Source organism: Corvus hawaiiensis, chromosome 6, assembly GCF_020740725.1.
Source record: "Corvus hawaiiensis isolate bCorHaw1 chromosome 6, bCorHaw1.pri.cur, whole genome shotgun sequence".
Classification (NCBI taxonomy): Eukaryota; Metazoa; Chordata; class Aves; order Passeriformes; family Corvidae; genus Corvus; species Corvus hawaiiensis.
This window is the reverse complement of record NC_063218.1, coordinates 50,692,500-50,719,984: the sequence shown is the minus strand read 5'-3', so window position 1 is coordinate 50,719,984 and position 27,485 is coordinate 50,692,500. Positions and strand designations below refer to the sequence as shown.

At 41.0% G+C, this 27,485-nt stretch overlaps 1 protein-coding gene across 2 annotated transcripts in view; it reads right to left on the bottom strand.

Annotated features, from left to right (window-relative positions):
* PIK3C2A (phosphatidylinositol-4-phosphate 3-kinase catalytic subunit type 2 alpha) overlaps positions 1-10,008 on the bottom strand; it is a 50,890-nt gene extending 40,882 nt beyond the window's left edge. For both annotated transcript variants that reach the window (XM_048306524.1, XM_048306525.1), the window contains exon 1: positions 9,905-10,008. The gene's annotated coding sequence lies outside the window, so the exon portion shown is untranslated. The remainder of the gene's footprint in view (positions 1-9,904) is intronic.
* Between the last annotated feature and the right edge of the window lie 17,477 nt (positions 10,009-27,485).

Sequence of the window (27,485 nt, the reverse complement as noted above, 5' to 3'; positions counted from 1 at the left end):
AAAAGTATAAAACTCTGAAAAATCACACAACTCAAGTCCTGGGGCATAAAGTATTAAGAAGCTTTGGAAGTTAAAGGTATGAATCCATTCCACAGGATAATTATATAAATATTCAACAATCAAAGTCTACAGAAAAAACCAGACACCAGATCCTTTTCTGTACAGTTATGAAGCTGCAGAGCTCAACACCCATTAAAGCCATAAATACTGCATTAGGAAGAAGTCTTGTCCTGTCTGCTGCCTATTCCAGAGCTCAGCGTAAAACACAACCAGGGAATCAATTAAAAAACCCCAAAACTATTTTGTTGGGTTCCTTTGTAGACAATGAAGGTCTCTGGTCCCATTAAGAGCACAGCTGTGGCCCTCAATTATTTACTATGCTCCTGTTAGCAGGACAATCATACTAAAACTTCTCCTGAAGACATACTGAATATTTTGTAGATGGTCTAAGCCTACTAGCCACAGATAATACCCTAATGAGAAGTCTCATATACTTGACACCACCTTCTCAGACTGTCTAGAAAGCTAAGCCTGCTTTAATCTCTTCATTAACTTACAGCTGGTTAAAACTGCTATGTCAGATTTTTAGAAGCAAGAACACCCTGACTTACGAAGTCCTCTCAAGAAATCCTACTTGGCTTTTCCAAGAAGCAGCAGCCTGAGGTAAGTGCATTTTGGAGTTTTCACAGTCTTGCTGCTGCCTAAGGATTCTAAAGAGCAGCAGGACTTTTTCCTGAACTTTATTCAAAAAAATAAAACAGAATTATACTTTCTGAGACTATTCAGAACTTCTTGGGCTACAACTTAGAAGATTATCAATGCATTCAGGTGCTGCTTGATAATTACAAGTGATTTTTTCTAAAGGAGACAAAAAAAATTATATAGTCTTCAAAGTATTTATATATAGCAACAGCCAGCTCTATTAAAAAAAAAAAAAAAAAGCAGCCTTATTTTTCTGCTGAACTTGATGGCCTTGATCTCCATATCACCAAGCAGTCTCCTGTTCACAAGGAGAGTCCCTGTTCCACGAAGTCACAGCTGCAGATAAACACACATTCCTCAGCTCTCAGAAACATGGCACACAGCTACCACAGCACCTTCATTCACAACACCTAGAGAATCCCAGTCACTCAAGAACTGCTTGTTTATTTTACAATTTCACGTTACAGTGCTGTATTTCTGTCACTGTATGACAGCACTCTTGCACTGAAAAATCCAGTGACTTCTAGCATTCAAGACAGATGGTTATTGTCAGTGATTATCTGAAAAATTGAATTTTAGCCATAGTCTTTGCAAGACAGCCTCATAAGCATACATACATTTAATTTGATTGCTGTATTTAAGTCCTGACCTTGGCAAACTTGTAAAGTCAGTGTATAAATTTCTGACAGATTTTATAAGCAGACTGCAGGTTTTTTTCAAACAGTTTGACATTTAAAAAACTGATAAAAAATTCTGATAAAATTGCAATAGTTTTGGTGAAACTATCCTGCATGCCAGTTCTAAGCAGTAAATTCACGTAACACATCAGAGTAAAAGCTTCCTAGGCATAAGCATGATTAAAATACTGATAGACCTCCTTTTAAATGCTAACCATGAAGCATCAGTTAACTTTTCCACATAAATTTAGCTTCACTTTGAACCTCTCACTTTGCAGCCATCTAAGTTCAAAGGCAGGGAGTGAGCAGAATTTAAACTTCTCCAACATGTACAAAGAGAAGGGCAAATTCCATTAGGATCATCTATCACCACGGAACTCCTCAAACACTCAGAAAAAATAACTTTCAGTTCAAATCCTGGCATCCTGAACCATTACTGACCGAGCCATAGGAACTCGCCAGAAGTTTGCAACAACTGGAGGTCATTGAAGACCCAGAAGCGATCCTTATGGAGCTAGGACTGTTCTCATCTGAACTGCTGCACACTATTTTAAGTAACAGTAATAATCAGTTTTCAGCTGTCAATCTGTTCACCTTCAAGAGTGCTCCTCCTGCCAAGCACTCAGAGAACGTGAGAAACATTTGATTTATTTTTAAAGGAAAGCCAGAAGCAATTGAAGAGATTGTAACAGAAATTCAGAAGTGATAGAACAATGCCCTACACCACTTACTTGTCCCCTAATTTTGAAATTAAACAGGCACATTCATACTTTGGGTGAAGTCGCCACATTTCCACTGCTCTAGCAGTACCTCACCTGCTTCCTTTAAAAGTGGGTCTAAAACCTCAACCACACAATTTATGTACAGCCCTGACCAAGGGTAATCTGCCTCTTGCAGTCAGATTTCATTAACTTCAATATTTAGTTTAGCTATTCAACCAGTTGTGATCAGACAAGAGTCTGGAGACCTTTTGGCTCTGGCCTAGCCGAGTTTCTGTAACAGCAATACTCCCCAGGTTAACAATTTTACACAAATGTGTTTAGAGCCTAAATTTGATCACTCAAGCACCTGTGTATTGTTATATAATTTTGAGTATTGCACATCATTCATTATGTCACAGGAGCAAAATACTCTTAAAAAAAAAAAAAGGCAGCGACAAAACTTATTAATCATCAAGAACCAAGAACCTGCAAGATGCCTGACCATCTCCTTCAGATCAAAGCCTCTACATGGAATGGAAATGAATTTTAAACCAGATTTTCACTTACAGAGGCTTACATTAAAAAAAAATTACATATGCACTAGTCTAGCAAATACATAAAATGGAACCAGGAAGAATTTTCTTTCCAATAAGGAATTTATAGTTTTCTAGTAAGAAGCTTCGGGGAACCAATACAGGACATTACGTCTCTACCAGGACAAAGACTCCCAAAATCTAAATTAGTTTCCTATCTTAATGAGCAAGGGATGACTTCATCAGACATAAATCGTTTTACCTTAAGCAGAGGTAATCTCACCATCTGCTCATGTACATGTTAACATTTTTCTCTACTTCAGATGAGCTGCACAGCTTTCTTTTCAAAAACACCCAAGGCTTGTAATGTCCTATTTATAATTTGTTCTACGCAAGCACAGAACATATTATTTGGCAATTTCTTCATATGAAGTACTTTATAGCTATCAGAAATCAGTGCACATGAACTCCCTGGAGTCCAAGCACTAAATACAGAAGCAATGATAAGAAGTCAGGCCATTTCCTGCATTCCTTATAAAGTAACAGTCTGGCATACAGTAGCCAGTGCTTCCTCAAAACAAGTGCAATTTTCAAACTAACTTTGAGGTTATTTTGCCATTAAATAGAACAAAAATAAAAATATTTGAAGCATTTGCCTCATACTGAATCATAGCTAACTTAGAATTAACAAATCTTGCCCGCATACCAGAGACAGTAGCAGTTTTATGGGAAACCAGGGAAAACTTAGCAAAATACGACAGCAGTAATATACTGTGGAAAATACTAATCATCTGCGAAGGAATTCATAGCCAGACACTTGCCACAGCAGGAAAACTCCTTAGCAAAAGAAAGAAAGAAAGAAAAAAGTCACAAGAACTTTGATGTTCAGAAGCCCTCTCTGCCAGATGCATTCAGATTGCTACAAACTGAGAAAAAACTGAACACGTACTCATGACATGACTTCTTGAAGTAAGGCTGTTATTTTTTTTAAAATACTGTTAGGTTTAAACTGGAGGTTTCTCAATAACAAACAGTTCTGAAAGGTCAGTGTTAAAGCTATACAGTTCTATCACACCACCTTTTTAATGAAAACTTAGTAGCTTCTTTAATCCAGTCATTTTAGCAAAATGAGCAAGTGCCCCCTTACAGATGAGATTAACACAGTTAACCAGAAAACTGAATCCGTTTTGTTTCAGCTCACATCTACAGAACCTTCAAAGGCAACTTCACTAGCTTAAATACAGGTGCAATCTTCAACTGGGCACAAACCCTGAACCAATGCTAATTTCATTTGTTTTGTTCAAATCATTCAGATCATAAATACCTAAGCAGGAACCGCATCTCTTAACTTTGATTTTGAAATTTCATTTACGTCTAAAAAAAGTACAATTTCATCACAAAACCTTTGATCTCGAGGGCTAGGCAAGAATAGGATGTTTCTAGCACTAGAACAGGAAGTCTCAGCCTTTAAGGTCTTTCAACATCAGCAACAAATCCCTTGAAAAATCCAACCTCAGCTGTTTCAGTGCTTATAAAAATTTATGAACTATTAAAATCAATTTTCACCCAGGACACTCTGCAGAGAGGATCATTAATAGATACAGCATACTTTGTAGCTGCTGTAACTTTGAATCCTCAGGTTTTGATCAATGTTTCTAGAGAGACAGAGCATGGATGCATCTGTCATGATGTTCCAGCCAGATCTCAGTGAGGGCAGCTACAGATACCTACAGATCATATGTTTCCCATTGCCACACTCCTCCCCTGCAATGATTTGCACCACTGGCCACTGCAAGCCCTTCCATCAGTAGATGTGGATTTATGCAGGTTTGGTACAGCAGGTTTGCAAGCTTACTCAGCACATTTCTGCTATTATACTCCTCCCCTCAAATTTTGAGCCTAACCACCATTCCATTTAAGTCTGTTAAAGAGATGGGGGTCACAAAAACAACTGAATTCCATGTAAGTGTCATAAAAACAAAAAACCTGACCCTGCCAAGAACACTGGCTGTCACAGCTAGAAGAAAACTGTAGTGTGCGCTCATATAACTGGACACTGCAGATTTATCACCAGGATAATCTTTCTAAATGATTGAATCATGGCAAGAAGTCCTTCAAGCCAATCAGCAGAAGACACAAACCAACAGGAAACTTGGCATCAGTTTCAGCAGCTGCAGAACTACTCACCAAACTTTGCATCCCTGTATTTCTCCCTATTCTGTTCTCAGCTCTTTATGAGCATCCTGCTGTTCTGCTCCTGCCCAGTATTTTATGGATGCAGGTACCAGAAAAGAGCAAGAATGAAACTGATGGCATCCCAGGCTGTTTCATTCTGATGCACTTGGCCAAGATAGTTTTTTCCATGCCTTACAGCCAAACTTATTACCCTCATTGTTTGACAAAGGCTAGGAATTTTAGTTCTGTTGCAATGTTTCTCCTTACAGAATAATGCTTTCAATTCCACTCCTCCTGTTTCAAAAGACTGTCTTTAAAAACTTTTTACTGGTTCCCTTGCTTTACAGACACCTCTTAAGTTGTGCTTTTCTCCACATCACCCTGACGTTCCCAATCCCTCCACCAATCCCACTTTTCAAAGGATACTTGAAAACACTCACACAATACAAACTTCCATACAGAATCAACATTAGCTGCTGGCTTAAGGGGAGGCTTTTTCCTATTCTTTAAGCAAGGTCACTGTCCCAAATATTTTGATTCCCCAGCTGAATAATTGGTGCAGTAATTCTTGACTTGTAAAGGAATTTTATTCTGGAATATCACTTTCATGGAACAATTAAGACTAGAAGGGGCCTTAGTTATTCATGCAGAGTGGGGCCTGACCCCAGCAGAGCATGACAAATTACCTGGAGCACTTAGCTAAACTAGTACTTCCATTAATCCCAGTCCCAGTGGTACTAAACAGAAGATAGACAACTGCATAGCCAATTTTATCCAAACCATAGAAAGTGTCTAGTGCAGGAAGAACAGGGAGAGAGGAAAGAAACATCTGTGCTGTCTGCTTTAATTACCACAACAGAGATGCCCAAACACCTTCCATATAGTACTATAATATTCTGCAGCATAGACAGAGGACTGTGTTAAAATCCCACTGTTTCCCAAATTATGTGCCTGAAGTAAGCCCTGCAGACATCCTCCTAATGTCACAAAACATTGAAAACACAGCAAAATGCAGGAGGCTCATGATGCAAGGTACAGTGGCTGTTAACACAGGAGATGAAAACAACCCTCCCCCACAGAGATCCTATTTTACTCCCTGGGCAGCAGTGCACCATATACACCTTCAACAAACCATCATCAAAAACATGCATGGAGAGGAAACACTGACACCTCAGCTCTGGCCCAGACTTAACTCTGTATCACTGTATTAGCATCACCCTACCAGTCTACCCTAATGCAATTCTGCTGCAGTAGCCAAATTATTTCCACCATTTGATTCAGCAGCTGAGTTTCCCCTCAGGCAGGAAACTTGCACAGTTTCAGTTATAACCAGCAGATGCTTCTTAGTCACACACCTCACATTCATAGGAGATCAAGCAGAATTGCTGATTACTAACTGACAGACCAAATGCACCATTCCCGTGTAGCTCCATGCTTTATCCATCAGAAAATACTAAACGCTTATTACATGTATTGATTGAACGATTATGTGGTTGGTTTGGACTTGTTTTTTTTACAGTACACAGGTAGAGAACTGAACAGGGTGGCTACACTCAGACCAAAGGTTCACCTCATCTTTATCTTGTCTCTAAAGGTGGCTTTGGAAATGCAAAGAGGGAAAAGCTAAACCAACACAAACACTTCCTCAAAATACCCTTCTAGTCTCCACTAATTTGCCACTCAAGTACTTCCTGAATCCTGAGGTAACTTCTCTAAGATTAAGACTCTTGATGGACTTTTTCATGAGGAATTTGTTCAGATGAATGCTGAACTCAGTTAAACTTCTAGCTCTCACCTTGTAACTCAGCACTGTCACCACGCTCTGCTTTTCTGCTGTGACTACAACCTAAGCAGAAGACTGGATCAGTTATTGATGACCTGATCGTGATCAGTCCTCTACAAACATCAACTACAAGATTGAAACCTACAAGCTCTATTATTTCCTCTGGGTCACGATGCACTAACCAGCCTCCAGATCTGAACCAGTGACATTCCCCTAGCACAAACCCCACAAGTGTCCTCATATACTACACACTGCAACTTATGGTTGGGTTTTGTAAGTGATGTTTTGTATGTAACTTCAAATTACAAGTTACATGAAACACGCAAACATACCTTCCCCCTCTACTTCCATTTCTTCCCTCTGAAGTGACCATCAGTTGGAATAAGCTTAATCTAAGGAAATACTTTCAGGCTGCATTCCTACAAAGTTATAGACTGAAGTAATATTTCTCATAACTTCTTTTAATGTGACGAAAGCATTTCATTCTAAAATTTTTATAGCTTAAGTAAGTTTTATCATTGCTGGCACGCTTTGAAACATTTCCTCCTTCCCTGTCCATTAAGGAAACAACATCATCATTCTTCTCACAAACTTACATCACACCAACCTCCTTGCCTACAAAGGGGCTGGATGATGCTGTATTAGATGACTGATTTTATTGACCACTGTTGATAAAGACTGAACCCTGGTTCTGGTAATTAATTACACATCCACATCTTCTACTTAAAATAGAACAAAATATGTTTTCACAGTTACACATCCATAAAGCAAACAACATACATTTGTGTAATACTCTCTCATTTTTAAGCCTGTTGTATTATCCTAAAAATAAATAAACACCAAATTATTCCTGTACTAACTACAGACACTAAAAGGCAATACTTCTAAAATAAAAATATGGAAGATCATTACTGGAATGTCATAAAGGCTGACCTTAAAACACATACTATATCTTATGAATTTTAGTCATGTCAGTGTTAGACTTACACTGGCCTACCCACCAGTGCTACTTTACTGCAATTTTTGAGACTCCCACAAGGCAGCCTTAAGATTATTCAAAAGACAAACAACATGCAATCCTGCTCTAATAAAATTCAAACCTAGCATTCTTTTTTTTACATAACCCCATACTGTCGGGCTTTGGTCCCACATCAAAGCCTAAGACAACAAAAAAAAAAACCCCCTCCAAAACATCACCTCAGCATTTTTATTTCTTAAACAACATTTTAATCCAAGTGTCTCCAGCTGGGCAGTAAATACAACATCAGCTCTAAGAAACATCACCAGTTTCAACTTAGTTTGAGAAGTAAGAAACAAAGGAACACAAAATCTGAAAGTATTTTCTTTTTTTCTTTTACTCAACATTTTGAAACGCATAATTTTCCATTTAAGGCATTCAATTTTCTTTGTTAGTACACAGAGAGCTACTCAAATCACATAAAAAACAACTAAATTATCAATTTAAGTACAATGATTATATGTACTGGTGAACCTTTGAGTTCTCAGTGATGACAGTAATACCCAAAGGAAAGAGGAACCTCAAGTATCTAAATCAGGATTACTACTGCACTGTAATTAAAATAAATCTATTTTATTAAATCAATCAAAATTTCAAATATTTCTTGAGATCTCCTTTGTATTTTTTATAAGCAAGCATCTTGAAGGGACGTAAAATAATGTAAAATAAATTGGAATGTAAAAGAACATTCAAATACAGCACAATATTTAAGAAGGACCTGCAAGTAGCCTATTACTTGTCTGATTTGTGGTCCCCTCCCCAAAAGGGGACCACATCTAACTTCAAGTATTTGTCACTTCTGCCTGTGTTTTCTCCCTCTGCCTTTATCTTCTATGCAACTTTCTTTCACTGTCGCCTTATTCTTACCAGTTTTGCTTCAATTTGCTTTTACAAAAAACAAACACAACCCCAAAAAAAAACCCAACAGAATTTAGTGGGACTTATAATCCCTTTCTCCCCCTCCAATAAATGTGCTGCATGAGGCCAATTTAAGTAACTTCTCTTCCCCCCAGACACATAAAGGAAGTTTTTTACAGGCTCACTCTCAATTTTGGGAGAATGAAGCACACAACTGCCTTCAAAGCCAACAAAGCCAAATAAAAAAAATATTTTTTTGTCTGATTTCATTTCCCCTGCCCCATTTCTGCTTCCCCATTGGATTCTTCATAAATCATTCATCACTACTACTCCTGAGCACAGCTTATATTCAAAGAAAGTATTGCACAACATCTTGTACAAACATCAGACATTTTTTCTTAAATTTTCAGTTCCCTTTGGGAAGAGATCTGCAATAAACATGCAATGTTATTAGTTAAAACCTGTCCATCTCTCCTCTACCCCAATTCAGTTTAACTGCGTTATGTTCCAGTATCAGACTTGTAATAAGTAACAGTAGAAATGAGTAGGAAGACCACCAGAATCTCTTTTCTTCCAAACGCTTTTCCTTTCACTGCATCTTGTTACCACATCATTTCTCCAACAACAGCATAGCTGAAGTGGGAGGTTACTTGTACTAACAAAGGTGCAGGTATACCTTTTTTATTGTGTTGATACAGAATAATAAACTAGATCGAGCCAAGAAGAGCAAGGCAGTCACAAACTTCCATGTATCACTAGAAATACCGGCAAAGCTCCCGGAGAAAACAGCAGAGCTGCTTAGGGATCAGCTTTATAAATATCCAACTTCTCTGGAACCACAGCAACGCACCAACCCGGGGCGAGCGAACCCACTCCAAAGCCAACAAGAGGACGAACAAAAAGGAACTGTAAACCTGGTGGGTCTCTGCAGCGACCGCCAAGGTGCCCCCTTTGCTGGGCACCTCCCGGGCTCCCCGCTCCGTGCCGGTGACAGCTCCCTGCCACCCGGAGACTTCACCCCCGGGTCCAAAATGCACCTCTGGCACCTGCGGAGCGCGGGCAACTCCTCCGGACGGCTCCGCGCCCCGAGCGGCGCCACTCCTGCGCTCCAGACACGCAGTTCCCGGCTGGAAGCACTTCCCGCAGGCAGCGCCGCCGCCGCCCGGCTCGGGGAGCCCGCACAGCTCCGGGAGCGGGACGAGCCGCGCGGGCAGCGCTGCCCGGCCCCGGGCCCGCCGCTCGCAGGTGCCGCCCGGCAGCGCGGGGAGCACCGGCAGCCCTGGGCCGCGCCGAGGCCGCGCCGGCGGCGGGCAGCGCCCGAGGGTCGCAGAGACCCCCGGGAGGGGCGGGCGAAGCGGGGCACGGCGGGGAGCGGAGCGAGCGGCCCCCGGCAGCGCGGGGCTGGGACGGCGCAGAGCCCCCAGCTCGCCCCGACCGCGGCGGCTCCCCGCGCCTACCTCGACCATTTCCCCTCGTCCCTGCTGCTCCCGGCGGGAGCGCTCCAGGCTGCGGGCAGCTCCCCCCGCTCGTCGCGCTGCGCTCACTTCCGCCCGGCCGCGCGGGGCGGAGCGGGGCGGGGCGGGCGCTGCGCTGGGCCCGGCCCCGGGGCCGCCTCAGGTGAGGCCGCCGCCGCCCCCCGCCCACCGTGCCCGCCGCGCCCCGGCCCGCGCAGGGAGCCCGGCCCGCCGGGGGGCGGCTGCGGGGGGGGCCGCGGGGGCCGGGTGGCGCTGGGGTGACTCTCCGTCATTTCCTCCCCTTATCGCCCGATCTTCCCAAGAATGCTCGGCATGACTGGGAACTTGCACAACGCACCAGAAACGTCCGTCGGGGGGGCTGGAGCCGCGCCGCGGACACAATGGACTTCCTCAGCCGCCGGAGCGGGGGAAGGGCCGGGACGCGGCGGGGACAGGGCCGAGCGGTGATGCTGGGGAAGCCGGGGAGCCCCCAGCACAGGAGGCTTGGCTGCAGGGATGAACACCTTCATCGCTTGCCAGTGGACGACCCCGGTGGTTTGGAACAACAGGTTCCTCTCCACAGAATTTTGCCTAACTTCACTTCAGAAACTACTTTGCCGGCAAGGACAGTTCCCTGTTGTCAACTCCAACCTTCCTGACATACCAACACGTTTCAGAAAGACCAAATATTTTGGTTTGACCTTCACAATAGCTTCAAAAGAACGAAATGCTTTGGGTATGCCCAAAAGTATTGCATGTGTGATTTTATACGAAGTTTAGACAATGGGCCTTTCGTAAGATCAAATTAAAAGTTGTCATGGGCATTTAAATGCAGTAATATTATTTTTAATGTAGATGTAGAAGAACGCCAGAGAGAATAACTTCTTATTCTGTCCACTCAGGGGACACTTAACATAAGTGAAGAATTCAGTTTATGCCTATTGGTATTTTATTCTGCACTTTTAGCACACTGAAAATTCCAAGAAATACAAAACTTAATGAATACTTAATGAAGCATAGAAGACACATGAAAAGAAGACACATCAGTTTAGAAGATACAACATAAACGAATTATCAAAAATTAGTCAGAAATACACTGTGGGCAGTGATATTTTCTGTGTGGTTGTAGATAAACTTCACCATTTCAGCTTCTAAGCATTTTCTGTTGGATAAATCTTGACTTGGCACCATGAAGGTCAATGAAAGCCCTTGCAGGTGACTTCAACATGAGCAAAATGGGGACCTGGAAGGCTGACACAAAATGTGTTCCTGGAGAATCATCACAGACATGACTTTAATTACATAGATTAAAAAAATTACCAGAGTTCTTACTACCCTTGAGATCTAAGCCATCAGGAATTTTTCAGGCTGACAGTTATAAGATGTAGAAATCCATCCTTTCTAATACCATTCCAGTTTTGACAATCAATAAGCAAATTCTTCTCCAATTTTGAACACAGAATGGAGCATCAATAGAAGAAATCTACTTTGCTCAAAAGCTCGACGGTCCTTTCCAGACTGTCTGTCCAAATACACCTTCTTTTCAGATTGCATTTTAGACTTTTTGTCCTGCAGTCTTGTCTCCTGGCGACATCCTCTGCTGGGCTCCTGTGGTGATCCTGGCCAGGAGAGCACTGTACTTGGAGCAATTAGTGACTCACATAAACGATACTTTACAGAGGCACAGTGCCTTTCTGACGGGGATCCTGCTGCAAACCAGTTCCATGGCGTTTGTGCTGCTTTCCCCTTCACGTACAGGTCACATTAAACTGCTCCCAATTGCACCTGTGACTCACTGGCTACAGGGTTTAGACCTGGGGTAACCATTTGTCGATGTTTCATCCATTGCTAACTAAAGGAGCATTAACCTGCTTAGTCTGAACAAAAGGCAGGTGCCACACCCTACAGTTCCAACAAGATCATGTTGGAATGAGATATCTTTAAGGTCCCTTCCAACCCAAGGCATTCTGTGATTCCATGGTTCCATTTGATTGACCAACCTCTATCACATTACATACTATGTGACAGTAGGTCAAATATGAATCTTACTAGTTGAGATAGGAAAGAGGATTTGGTTCATTCTGTGGATTAGTGAAGAATTTTAGACTCTTATCAAGCCTGCCTACCAGGGTCACGATAACTGTAAGAACTGTCTGTGCCTTTACTTGGAAATTATTTCCTTCCTCTCAAAAATTTTTCTGCTATTCTGCATATTTTAAAAAATAATTTAAGCCCATCCTTTTTAGCACTATCTCATTTTTGAAAGGTATTCCGAAGGTCCTTCATGTTAAATAGGCACTGACTTCATATTATCACACTGAATATAAACTGAGTGTGCTATTCCTTCCTTTGCTGTCACAGAATCCTTAAGGTTGCAAAATACTTCCAAGATCACTGAGTCCAACCTTTGACTGAACACCACCCTGTCAACTAGACCATGGCACTCAGTGCCATGTCCAGTCGTGTCTTTAACACCTCCAGGGATGGCGATTCCACCACGTCCCTGAGCAGTCTGTTCCAGTGCTTGACAACACTTTCAGTGAAGAAATTATTCCTGATGTCCAGCCTAAACCTCCCCTGGCACAACTTGAGGCCATTTCCTCTTGTCCTGTCGCTGGTTGCCTGAGAGAAGAGACCCACCCTCACCTGGCTACAACCTCCTTTCAGGTGATCGTAGAGAGAAGTAAGGTCTCCCCTGAGCCTCCTTTTCTCCAGGCTAAACAAGCCCAGCTCCCTCAGCTGCTCCTCAGACCCTTCACGAACTTCGTTGCCCTTCACTGGACTTGCTGCAGCACCTCAATGTCTTTCCTGAACTGAGGGCCTCAGAACTGGACACAGGATTCAAGGTGCCATCTCACCAGTGCTGGCTCCAGGGGGACAATCACTGCCCTAGTCCTGCTGGTCACACTATTTTTGATGCAGGCCAGCACTTTACACTGAAGAGCAACTCCAACACAAGTACTTTTGCCTTTCCTTTCATTGTTTCTCAGATACATCCACATTACCTAAGTACCAATTATCAGGTGTACTCTGGAAGTGGTACCAGCCAGATTTAGAAATAGCATTTTTAAGTCAGATGCCACGTAGCCTCTCCATAGCTGGGCAGTCATAGCAGTTCTCCTTCAGGAAAGACAACTGTTTGGCCTTGGAAGCTCAGCTTCCAGGTAAAGTGACACTATTCCCTAGAGAGCTGAGTCAAGAAGGGAACAATGGCATAGCCTGCAGACTTGCTTAGGAATGGATGATTACAAGTTACACATTCGCACATGCAGAAGTGACGCCAGCTTTAAAGTATTTCTCATACAGGAAGTTATTCATATGCCCATGTAAAAGCCATGCACAAGGTGTGTGTCTCAGCAGCCTCATTGTCTTGCTACTGTGTGTCTTGTCTGTGATACATAGACCAAATGCCACAGTTGCCCTGAGAGTTTTCAGGAGACAGTTGATAAAGCTAGGTCTTGTAAAAAACCCACAATTTATTAAATAACATTTTAATGAAATTTAAATTGCATACCACAGACAGAAAAAATGAGAGAATTTGGTCAAATATTTGGAGAGAGTAAGTGCTGTGCTCACTATGCTGATAGTCAAACATCCCAAAAGAACTGACACACAGCATATGCAAAGACATATATGCATATGCAAATCAGCTTGTGCAACTAACAATATTGACACTGGTATTAACTGGAAATATGACAAACTGTCACTGGCAGATGCTTTTTTAAACAATATCTAGGACACAAGAAAACTTGAAGTATACCCAGTCAAAAGGACGCCTACATGTAACGAAGCTTAACAAATGTGTTGGTGACTACAACACACGGGAAATAAACAAAACAAAAACAAAACACACAAAACCCAAAACCAAAGACTCTCCCATCAAAACAAAAAAGAACAACTCAAAACAATCACTTTAAAGCCAAAATTTCCTTAAGTTTCTTCTCAGCCTAAAATGCATTTATGTGCCCTTTAACAGGTGAATGCCTCGAACTACTGGAATTGCTGCTTGCCTTTAACTAACTGGAAGGAATAAACTTGACGTCTGTTGTTGAGTATCCTTTCTGTAAAGGAGAAATTGTTAATAGGAGCACAGGGACTATTAAAGGACAAATGTGCTTCCTGTGACAATAGGAGGATGGAGCATATCCTACCAAGGACAAAAACCTCTTCACAGAATCCATGCTGTGTAACAGAACGTGGTAAAAAACCCACACCCACTTTGTGCAGCGTGGAAATTCCTGGGATTTCATTCATTGGGGTGTCAACTGCAACACAAATTTTGAATTTGAAAGTACACCGACTCAGATGATGCAGGAAAGGAAAATTATGCAACTACATCTACAACTCCAGTAGGAGGCTGCTCTTTAGATAGCTGCAAGATTCAGTGATGTTTGAATTAAAGACAAAACAGCTTTTATCTTGTTATATTTATATTTATCTTGTTATATTTTCTTAAAGAAATCATGTTAAATATACTGAGAAACTAAGCTTAACAGAGTAAACACTACAAAAATCTACCAATCCTCAGCTAATCAAGACACTGATAGCCTCAAGGTGACCTCTGTGTATTTAAAGGCAACAGGTTTTAAGAGCTAGTTTTGGAACAACTGGTAATTTGTATCAAAATTGCAGCCAGGATTTTTTTAGTATCTATAAACTTTTCTTTTCTCTGAAAACCAGTAGAGGGAGACAGGTTCTTTTTCACTCTGAAAGAAAACAGAAGGTTGTAGTACTTCAAAAAAGACACCTCCTGAAAATTCACTGTCATTTCCTAGCTTAGGCTTGGAATGCCTTTTCTTGGCCATTTTGAACTCTATTATTAATACTCACTTTTCTTTTTTCTTAGTGCTTATCCAAGCTTCAATGGCTATTGCTTACATCTGAAGATGTTTAGTCAACAGCATGTTCCTATTAATAGTTCACTATTAATTTCTCTCAGGGAGAAAGGGGATATCAGTGTTAGTAATGATTGAAAGAAAAATTAGGTTGTGGTTATGGTTTTTTTTGTTTCACTGTCATGCAACAGCTTGCATGTGTTTGCAGCATGTCTAAAGCCTGCATATGGCTCTCAAAATCTACGCAATCATTTCAGCTGGCTTTACATATGAGTTACATATTTAAGGGCTAAATATAAGAAGAAAGTTCCATTTTAAAGTAAAAACCACAAAACCAGCTGCTGGTGGTTTCAAGTGCAAGTAAAATGTTCTGTTGGATTAATTTCTTAGGGCCTGGGTCTTGCCTCAGGAAATGGGAATTTAGGCATTACAAGCCAAAATATTACTATAGATCTTGGCACAGAAACTTAGGTATGTCTCACATGGTTTAGGCAACATTCTCTACAAAATGACATAACAGGGCATGCATTTTAAATTCATAAAATATTTTTCATATTTACCCATAGTTTTGCAAATAAGTTGTGTCCAGAAGAGCTACTAGAACAGGGACCTGAACAGAACTAATTTTACACATTTCACTACTTGTTTTACTGTAACTAGTTTGTGATAGCCTATTTTTTTCATAAACTCCCTTTTAGCGATGGTTTATTTACTCAGAGAAGAAATTATAAGAAATGCCTTTTGGATAGAATGTGTTCTAAGCAAAATGCATAGTTGCTATAATTTTAAGTAAACTTTCAATAAAATGAAGTTTCTGAGTATTCCTAAAATAGAGTGGAAGCAGAAGAGTTAGAAAATGCATGCAGAAAGTGCTGCAGTGTACTCAGGAGGTACTGTGGGATAGTTTTCAGTCTGTAGTGTGCTGTACTAAGGGCTGTTACTGTAAGAATGGTGCCAGAAGAACCTGTGTGAGAAACTGCGGGCAACAGGATGCATGCCTGGAAATAGCAATCATTCCTGGGGCAAAGATAATTGAGGTAATTGGGAAGCCTGCTGGTATTTAAAATCCCAGTCACAGCCAGTCACGCTTAATCAGACATCCAAAGGCAGAGGATGATAAAACTTCATATTGAGTACTCACTTGGATTATCCCATACCAAGAAGTTCAAACAAACCAGCACTACCATGAGGAGTCCTACACAGGAGAGAGACTTCCACAGGCTAAGAAAGGGGCTACAAGGTCTTCTCCCAGCTGCCCATATTCCTGTAGCTCCATGAAAAATCCAAGCCTTTCCCCAAAAAATCTGGTGTTCCCTTTCTGGCACAAGCTAATTGCATGAAGCTTCTTATAGCAACCCTATATTCATCAGTAACAAAACTTCACTGTTCTTTAAGCATTGCAAGCCAATGGAAATATTCTACTATTAAAAAATATTGAACAATACCTCATGCTTTTACTTGTAGTCACATAGTGTATATTGGTAAAAAGAAATTATCCTATCAAGTACATTCACTGAGGTGTTTTCATATCCCTGTCCAAGTATAAATCTGTCGTGGCTCTGGCCCTTAATCCTTGTGTTTTGGTATACAATTTTTTGTAGATTTCATAGGGGGAGTTAAGTACACAATGTATTTCCTGGAGGACATTTGTAAAACCAGTTTTCAGGTTAAGGGTCAATGATCCAAATTCTGGAAGCAGCCAAATTATTTTAAAATGCCTTAAATCCTTGCCAATATTCTTTAGTTGGTAAATAGGCATCTTCTTAGGAATGATAGATATGTAACAGTAAAGCACTGGCACATTATTCAGAGGGATTTATTGCTTTCCTTTGCTGCTTGCATTCATGAGTAGAAAGACACCCATGCTTGAGGGACTAAACTGGAGAGAGCTTTAATGAAAATGATCTCTGACTTTGGTGGAAAACTTTTCAGATAGGATTGCAGTGGTCAGCCCCCAAAGAAAGAACCCAACAACATCAGAAGCCAACAACATTAATACGTGTCACGACTCACTGAACAACTTACCACAGAGTTGGTGTGTGTGGGAGGGAAAAAAGCAATGTGGTCATGTGTGCACAGCTCACTGAGAAACTTCAAGGTGGGGGACAGCTGATGGACTTACCACACAGTTCTGGCCTTGTGACAAACCCCATCTTTGTGGATATGCTACCCAACAGAACAATTCCACCAAACATAGCAGGAACTCTGTCTGGACTGAGCTTGTACACCCAAGTGTGGGTGTGCAGAGCACACTGGGAATGTCCCTTCTGATCTTCTGGGGTGTTAGAGAAATCACCTGTCAGATCACCTTCTTGGGATCCACAGTCATCCTCCTGCAATGAAGCAGTGACACATCAGGCCATGGAGAAACACAGCCCTTGTCCTAAGAGCACAGACAGTACTGAAGCATTTGGAAGTATTAATGTTAAGAAAATTACTTATTTTCCAAATGTAAATGTAGAGTTAAGTCTCAAATAGTAATGGCCCTTTACTTGAAATATATACTGAAGAGTAGCTGAAGGATGTGGAAGAGAATACGGATAAGGGAATGACACCACAGTATTGGCTAATTCTGCCTATGATACCATACTTCAAACTAAAACCTTCAAGCTTCAAACTGAAAGAGAGCAGGTTTAGATTAGATATTAGGAAAAAATTCTTTACTGTGAGGGTGGTGAGGCACTGGCACAGGCTGCCCAGAGAAGTTGTGGATGTCCCATCCCTGGAATAAGGCCAGGCATGATAGAGCTCTGAGCAGCCTGGTCTAATGGAAGGTGTCCCTGCCCATGGCACGAGGTTGAAAAGAGATGATCTTTAAAGTCTGTTCTAACCCAAACCATTCTATGATTCTATGATACCTGGTTTGCCACAGTGAAGCAAGTATTTATGTGTGTGTGTTCTGAAAGTACAGAGTGGTCTAACAACTCTTAGAAACCTCTAAACTGAGTAAGTTTTAGCTACCTGGTTTTAACTAAATCCCAGGCCTTTCAGAAAAGAATTACTAAACTGTGTATATGTCACTTGCAAATGGTACTTCTACTAGAATGCTGCATAGTGTTTTGGGAGAGCAGAATTCATTATCCAAGTCAGGAATCACATCATTAAGCATGGCATTAAGCATGATCTTGGTTTTGTGTTTAAATCAGTGGAAGTTATGCTCTTTTGTCACTGAAAGAATAGCCTAAAAAGAACAAAACTATCTTTGTCTTATCCCACTAAAACCAGTGGATGGATCCACTTGAGTGTTTTGGCATCCCCAAAGGTACCTGGCTGAATTCTTAACCCATGGAAGCTACATATTAAAATACCACACTAATGAAAAGTGACATCCTCCAGCTATTTATTCATTCTCTGTTAGCAAGGGCATCCTGTCCTCCTTAGTCTCACATTATTAAAAACAAGTCCAGCTCCTGGTCACTTGGTTATGATATAAAATGCCCACCTCCCATGTAATATTAAAAACCTTTAAAAATCCACAAGGTTTAAGTCAGAAAAGCCAGAATTCTTCTAAAACCTGGAAATCTTTGTGAGATTTCAAACGTGAATAAATATTAACATGCTAGTCTCATAAAAGGGCCTGACCATGCACTGAAGTATTATTAATAGAGTTCCTGGCTACTACATTTTCCTAAAGCAGCAGAGACTACACTGATCATCCCTGACCTCTCTCTTAGGTTGAGAGATACTTTAATAGCTTGTTCTAAGGACAGATTTTTCAATCCTTAAAGACATGATACATTCCCAGCCTTTTAGAGAATTCCCTGGTATTTTTGAGTAGGCACACAGCTTTCACTAAAGAGGGAAAGTACAGGTTGGAAAGAGATGGAGGTTTTTTTTTGTTGTTTTTTTAAAATAAATTGATTACTATCACAAATCCTACAATTTGGAAAAATCAGGCTAAAAATCCTATTCTCAATTATACCACTTCTACATCCTTATTTTTTCTCACATCACAGTTTCATGAGCTCTGCTGCCACTGCACAGTTTTCCAAGGAAAAGGACAGCCTGACAGCTGTAGAGGGCTTACACTGGAAGCATTTAAAGAATCCTTCTTTAATCTGATTTTGGTGGAAATTAAGCTTTACTCATGTTGTATTTGCACTGAAATCAATGGGGTTGATCTCAAGGATGACTGAAACATCCCTGGGAGCTTGGCATGTGTTATGTGCAGGCTTAAAAGGGAGGGGAGGGAAGGGAAGGGAAGGGAAGGGAAGGGAAGGGAAGGGAAGGGAAGGGAAGGGAAGGGAAGGGAAGGGAAGGGAAGGGAAGGAAAGGGAAGGGAAGGGAAGGGAAGGGAAGGAGAAACTGTCTGTTTCTGTGACAGTGTGTATCACAATACAATTTTTTAAGATTCCATCTGATCCCAAAATCAAGGGGATTTCCAGCAAGCCCTGGAGTACTCTCAGCCACTGACAATCAGGCCACATGGTGGGATGTGGTTAAGACTAGAACCTGGATAGCCACCTTACCACAGGCTCTACCATACTTATGAGATTGTTTCCAGAAAGTCTCTTTTAACCCTAAGTTACTTTAGAAATACTAATAATGTCTTAATTTCTTTTCAGTTATCACAATTCAGAGAATTCACTAACCTTTTGGAGTTAGTGAATAATGTTCTTCCACTGCTGCCCTTTTTTCCCTTTCTTAAATAAGCATATAGATTAAGGAAAGTCAAATAAGCCTGATAGATTATGTCGCCATCTACCATTTCAGTGACCCAGCCCAAGTTGTTTAGGGTGAAAACAGACTTTTAAAACACTGAAGACCCTGCAACTCATTAGAAACCATACATCTAAAATTAAAGAACAAATATTGTGTTACACTCCCAGCTAAGTGCACACATGGAGATTAGAGAGGACTAATAGAGCATGACTGGCACCTTTGCAAACACAGGACTTCAAAGATAAATACCCTGCCTGCGTAACGGCAAAAGGCAGACAGATGTGATGACAGAGGTAAAGCTTGTATTGAAAGCTTTTTTTCTGTTTTAAACCATGTTTAAACTGGTGATCATTAAGCACTGGAAATGAATGTTTTGGACTGTTGTACTAAGTGAGGATTTAAAAGAATCTGATGCCAATATCTTCACTTGCTTTGAAAACTCTGAAATTATTAAATCACTTGACTGCTGTCTACTACTCACCCATAGTGGTACACAAATCAGAATATTTTGATGCAAGACATCAATTTTTGCCCCAAATCTGTGAGGGACCCTGTGTCTGCAGTCGTTAATGTGAAGGGAGTTTTGCCTTGACCAGATGATAAAACCTTAAGACTGTGAGTATCTAAGAAAAATTTGTGCACTCATTTCAGTGAGTAAAGTTCCTTAAAACATCAAAAAATAGTATAAATTTAAAAGTAACATCGGAAGCAGGATTTGTTTCCATCTCTGCAATAATAGCAACTCCATTCAACATGGAGACCACACGATTTGTTGGGTAGGTTGGGGAAGGATGACTCTTCAGGAGGACTTGCAGGGTGTCCCTGTGTTCCTCTGGACAAAAAGTTTTGGGGAGAGGCTTAGATGGAGGGATGAAAAGGGACTGTTGTGAGACAGGCCTTCCAGTTCCCTGGTAATGAGACAACTGAGCCTGTCCTACTTCTAAAATTCAATTACACACCTGCAGCCTGAGGCTCATAGAAAGAGTCTGATAACACTTCTACAACAAGGAACAATTGCAGAGCACTTTCAGATAGCTTGATAGAAGGTTTTACTTCATATGTTGCACTTTTATTGCAGGAAGATATAAAATATGGGAGGATGTGGGAGTGAGGCCAGGAGATAACATAAGCAAAGAAAATAAGATCCAGAAGAACTATTGTTGTCCTGATCTATTTTATAACTCAGTCTGTCTCTTGACTGTTAAACACTGCAGCAATCGCAGCAAATACCATAAAGAAAGGCAGCATTAGCTACCTTTAATCCAATGTCAACACCAGAAAAGTAGGCAGCAAGTAGCTGACCACTTCTAGGAAGTTCTTAGGTGTTGGTTCACAGGGCAGTTTTTCTACTTCTAAGTTGTATCAACAGGTTTAGAATGTCACTGGCTTTTTATTTCCAGTGTGGCTTCACAATCTGGACAAACTTCTTTGCTTCACAATCTATGGAACCCCTGGCTTAATATTTCCTTATTTCACAGAATAAGTATGAACATTAACCACCATAAAATACTTCATATTAAAACTGCTTTTAAGAAGGAGTGTCTGAATAATTATGTGATGGTCATTTAGTTGCACAATTGATTTGATGCTGGGCTTCCAGAATTATTTCAAAGGTATTGCTTTGCCTTTCATACTGTATTTCATTTCTGCTTCTGCAAAAACATATTCTTGAGAGTATTAGTTGCAGGATTATGTGGCAATCTCAGTCTTCTTCCTCCACAAGGTTTTCTGTTCCCTTTCCTTCAAACTGTCCTTCCCCTGCTTTCCCTCCACTGACCCATGTCATGAGCTGATCAGGTCAACCACATAACTTTTCATCCAAATTAGATACATTCAGTAAAATAACTAGTTAAAATACAAAAGTAAATGTCTGTATCAAGTCAATCTTTTGAAATAAAACTCAAGCTATGCAACAAAATGTTATCCTGATCTGGGATACTCCAGGATATGTAATTTCTTTTGAAAGAGCTTGCATTTTGATTTATTTCCATTCCTCTGCAGCATGGAAAAGCCAGTATTTCCATTTTCTAGACACACAGCTGTGCAGAGGCAAGAAAATTACAAACAATGCTCTTTCAAGTATTCTCACCCAGCCTTATTTTGATGAATACTTTGGGATGTGAGGAAAAATATTTGCAGTGCTGCATTAAACATATATGAATTAACAAAGAATGAAGATCAGTGGTTGATAAAGTACAAAGGGGGACAGAAGCAGAATGAAACAACTTTTAATCTGCTTTCATGTTCAACTAGGGTTTATGTAGGTCAATGCAAACCTTCCAAATTTCCCTTTGGCACATCATTTGTAGAAATCTCTCTTTAAAATTTCATCAAAGAAAGGAAAAGTTGGGATGATGTCCCTTTCTGTAACAAAGTCGCTGCTTGCCACAGATTATTTATGGCCCATAATACTACTTCTGAAGAGAAAGTGTTTCATCTCTGAGATAAACAAAATGTTTCCTGATGGCCAGGGTCCAAAACAACACAGGATGGAGCAGAGCTTGCAACCATATCCTCCCATTCTTGTAGCATTCAAATTTCCTCAGCAAGTTTTTCAGTAATAAGATAGTGTTAGGGTCCAACAAGGACACCAACAATACTTTTTACTAACTACTGCTCTTTTTTTCAGTGTGAGAAACAAAAACACATCCAGTCAATAACTCATTATTCCAATGAGCACACAGATATATTTTGGGTGTTTTGTTTTCAATTTCCAAAACTGTCAATATTGTCAGCACTGCTCTACAGATGTCCACAAACATGCATGTTTCATCTCTGCACAATGGGATGAAACAGTGGACAAAAGGGTGCTTCATGCTGCGGAGAGTATAGAAAGGCTGGGGAAATGGCTTCCAGACCAAAATACTCTTGCTGCCCTCTGACTCAAAGATTCAGTCTTCAGCACATTCACCATGGAAGCACAGCAGGGGAAAATGACTCAGACAGGGAGGGGACTAGGGAGTGAGAGCCACATCGCCTCAAACATCTCTGTGGCGCAGAAAAATGAAAGGCCGTAAGCCCTGGTTTAAATCCTCCATTTTCTTATTTCCTGAGAAACATCTCCTGCGTGCTTGCTCACACTCCCTTGCACATGGTGTTTATGCTCACGGATGCAGCTTTGCCTCCCACATGCCTGTCTGCTCTCACACTTACTTACCTCCTGCTCTGTCTCATGCCCACACTTACATGTACCCACTCCCACTCCCTTGGTTGTTCAGGCACCCCCTGTTCTGTTCACACTCACATGTGCTCCCCACCCACCTGTTGAGATTTTCCTTGCTAGAACAACTAATTATTCACTCCTGCCCAACTCACTGTCATCCAACAACATACTGAGGATGCACATTTAAAAACCTAAAGGGAAAGGCAGCCCTTTGCCTTGTACAATTCATGACAACACAAGGCAAAAGCAGTTTTCATCCACAGTGCTTAAAGAGCAGAACTATACCTTTCACAACACACATAGGAAAGGGAAAAGTGCGCCCTGAACTTTAATCTCTTGAAGATACATCAGATTCTACTTCATCTTTCTCCACAGAGCAGTTAATAAGCTTATACTTTAACTCTGACTTGCAATCCAGCCCAAAAGGGGGGATAACTCTTCACAGAGCAGAAGACAGCTGAGAAATTGCGGCATGCGGTACCAAGCAAAGACAGGCACCAACGTTCAGCATGTCCCACTGAATCTGCCATAGGATTTCATTGCTTTTTTCTTGTTATGAAGAATAGTGACCACTTCTACTTACCTCCAGCATACCACTCTTCTTTGGACTAGACCTGCATGTCATACTTACCATACAGATGTACAATGGATTTCTGCTGCAATATAACAATTCCTTTCATTACATTCTATTATTTTCCTAGCAATTCCATTATTCCTAGCACTTGCTATTTTGATGTCCACTAAACATTGCTCTAACGTTACCACAAAACCTTCTTATTACACATCCACAATCAGAGCAAAAAGAGAAATAGATTAAAAAAGCCAAGGCTGCCTTTTCTTCAAGGCAAGTCAGTTTACATTACTAACATATCATTTACTGCTTCACCACCCGGCTACTGAGTATGACAAAATACTTTGCAGATCTGAAATAAAAGGTTTTCTTTCAATGGTGTTTTTCTAAGTAATTCCCTAATTCTAAGTCATTAGCAAACTTTCTCACATCATTTTGTACTCCTATTTGGGAATATTATGGTAACACTGAAGTACAGAGGCTGATTATAAATTCCTAGGAAATACCACTGCTGACTCCCCTCTGCTATTAGGCCAAGGTTTATAAAAAATAATAGCAAATAAACTTCCCAAAACCTCTAAATATCACAAGAATAAACCCCCCATGCTGACAGCCCTTTTTGCCCATCAATAACTGGGTAACAATCACGTGCATATAGATATGACAAGACAGAAGCTGATATAATTTTAAAAGACAGGTATTTTTCAAAATTACTACCACCATCTCGTAAATATCTGGTGGATACTTAGCCTCTGCCAAATATTCAGATGCTACTTATCTGCTTTGTGGTGAGAGGAGCATTTATAAACTGCAGATAAGTTGGAAAAAAAAGTAATAAAATATTGATTTGCATGAGAAATCAAATAAAAACTGCATCAGTAATCAGGTGCTATATTCTCCTTTAACAAGACCTTCATATTATTTTTTGTTGCATGTGAAATACATGTGATATACATGCACCATGTGTCCATAACCACAAGCCTTTTTGTTCTAAAAAATATTTCCATTACTGGAAATGGGAAGCCAAAAAATTGCTGTGATACACTTCCTGCTGCAACCACAGCAGTACCTACCTTTTACTTTCTGTTTTTCTTGCTGTTCATTATCATCTCATTTTCAAAGCACCCTCTCTTCAGTTAAAAGTACCAAAATTGATTGTAACAACTTAGATGTCTTACCTACTTCTTACACAAAGTATCATTCCTCTTCTCCCTTCTTTTTGTGACTTTTCCATGTGGCTTCAAGTCTGAAATTATCCTCGTGTCCTGTTACCAGTATTAATACTTTTCTACACCTTCAGAACAGTTCTCCCTCAACTTACTCTATACTTTCCTTCTAAATATATTGTGGGTCTTGCCTCAATTCTAACTCTAAGTATTTTGGAGGGAAGATCATGCCTGTTTCTCTGAATACATTTCCTTCTGTGTTTCTAAAGCAAATTTTTCAGGCACAATTTGCTTTGGAGAAGCCATGTTGGCCATCACCAATCACCTCCTTATTTTCCATGTGCCTTAGCCTAGTTTAAGTATTACCATCATGAGGGAGGTCATTGACACAGCCCCAGAAAGCTGGGGATGTGCCTACCTAGAGGTTCTCCACCCTTCAGTTAAAGGAGTTTCCAGCCTGACATGAAATAACCACATAATTGCAGAGAGAAAAATGAGTAGCACAACTAACTAGGCTATGGTACTTACCAGCTTGTGACTGAGAGAGGGTCAAAACAATCCTGAAACAGTCAAAGCTATGATGGAAATCTCCTCTCCAAGCAGGAGGCTTGACAACAGCATGGGGCCTGTGAGAATAAAAGAGAAGCTATTATCCTTCAGCTGTTGTCTATTTGTTTCTAAAGCTACAAAATTATAGAATAAAAAAAAACTTCCATGTTCTTTCAAATCCAAATTGACCCCCCTCCCGTTCAGAACCTATATCCCTTGTCCTATGACTACCTGCACCTGTACAAGTCCCTCTCCAGCTTTCCTGTAGGCCCTTTGGATACTTGAAGGAGCTCTAAAATCTCTGTGGAGCCTTCTTGTCTCCAGGCTGAACAATCCCAGCCATTTTAGAGGAGACAGTAGCTGGAAAACAGTTGCAGCTCCAGGAAAACCAACTCACAGCTGCTCTGATCCTCACTGCACCCACCCTCTGCCTGGACACGCTGCACTGGCTGTGAATATACGTGCATCACACTGACCCTCTGCACACCTGCACTGCAGTGGCCATGTGTGCTTGTTGAACGTGACATAAATTTTCCAATTAATTTTTAATTAATTGTTTTAATCAATCATAGTCACTATATTAATTATAAGCAGTGTGCTAGTCTTAAATCACTTTTAGCCAGCACACCACCCTGATACGCTCCATTGAACAAGGCCTGGGAGAGAGCGAAGTATGGTTGAAATTGGATACAATCACAGAATCACAAAATAAGCTGGGTTGGAAGGGACCCACAAGGATCATTGAGTCCAACCCCCAGCCCTGAGCAGCACCATCCCCAGGAGTCACACCACGTGCCTGAGAGCACTGTCCAAATGCTTCTTGAACTCTGTCAGGCTTGGTGCTGTGACCAGAAGAACAGAATTTACAGACCACACAGGCATTTTGTAGAAATCAGAGCATAAAGAAAAAGCTAACAAAGACTCAGTATATGTGTATTGGAAAGTCCCTAACTGAGGAAAAAGATACAAAAAAGACTAAAAATATGGACTAATTCGCACGAACGGTAAGAAATCAATAACCAATAGAGGATAGGATACTAATTAAGGATTTGTCCTGCTGAACACAAGGCGCATTGCAGAGGAGTCCCCTTCTCCTGTCCATGCCTTACCCACGTGGATAACATGGGGGGCTGTGTCACAGGCCTTGCTAAAGTCACAGTAAATGGCTGTCACTGCTCTTCCCTTATCCCACAAGAACACCCTCCTCCTGCAGGCAAGGCTTATGTTGGTCCCATCACAGCTTGTCCTTGCAGATGATGTCACTTTGTCCTTTGCCTTGTGCCTCCAAGCCACCTTCTGGTAGTTGTCTGAGAAGGGCAGGTTCTTCCTGAAAACTTGTGGGAAGGCTCCCATATAGGAGCTGCCTCTGAGTCTTCCTACAAAAAAGGATCAGGAGGTAAGCAGGAGGCCACAAAAGTGAAGAGAAGCTTGTTCTTCATGCAAGCAGAGAGTGAGGGCACACTTGGAATGTTGTTGCCTTGGTCTTGTTGAGGGGACCCCAGGCACAGGATGAGGATGCTCCTGACTGGAGGTGGGGGACAGTCCCTGTGCCCAGGGGACAGCCTTCCTTGTAAGCAGCATAAGCGAGCCTCAGGAGAGGGGCCCTCAGCCCCCATCACCCTCCTCCTTCTCCCACATCTGGGCACTTTTCAGGTCCACAAACTGCCTGCAGCTTACTAAGTTCCAGTGCTTCCAGGTGCCCAAAATGACAGTCCATAAATTAGAAAAGAATGCTAAGTCACCACATAACTCTGTTTCTAAAGTGAACCGCAGTGTAGGAAAATGATTTTCTAATCTGGAGCAGTATGTCTGTGAAAGAAAAGGGAAAGTTCCAAGTAGTGTCAGCCCTATTACTGTAACAGCTTTGTTAGCACAGATGTCATCATAGACAGTTCACATCCCCATTTTGTTTTCACCTGCACAACCCAGAAGTTATAGTTTCAACCACTACTTTGCCCTCATTATAATTAACCCTCAACCCTGTGGCAGTTTTGAGTTTCTTCCCCAGGCTGAGCAAATCCCTCAATAATTTATTTTTATCTCTGATTTGTATGAACTGTTGGAATAATTTCTTAAAAAAAACCCCCAAACCTTAACTTGTACCTACTGACCTTGTAAATCAGAATAACAGAAATACAATGCACAGTGATAAAAGTTTTTCAATAATTTGTACATCTCAGTACATCTCTTTAAATAGGAGTACAGGCTTACAGTATTGAGACACCCTCAGAGGTTACAACTAGAATTTACGCTTATTCCACAAATCAACGTTATAGGAAGTGCAGCGCATTTGCTGAAACAGCTAGTATTTAACTATCCACTAAAAATAACTTTTCTGAATATTTTCTGAGCCCTTTTAGTGCTGAAAAAATGCTCAAAGCACTCAGAAAATAATAGCCAAAAAGCCCCACCAGGTACTACACTTCGAAACCGGTGGGAATGGAAATCCACAAATCAAACCCCAAGCTTATACCAAGCATTAGCAAATGCGAAGGTCGAATATGGTTTCCTAAATTGTTAAATCTGCAAGGAGCTCAAGACTTTTGTCCTCTAAGGGAAAGGGAAAACCAGGTCTGAACACAGTTAAAACTCAAATGAGTGAAAATAATTAGGAAAAAGAAGGAGCAGTACTGGCGAA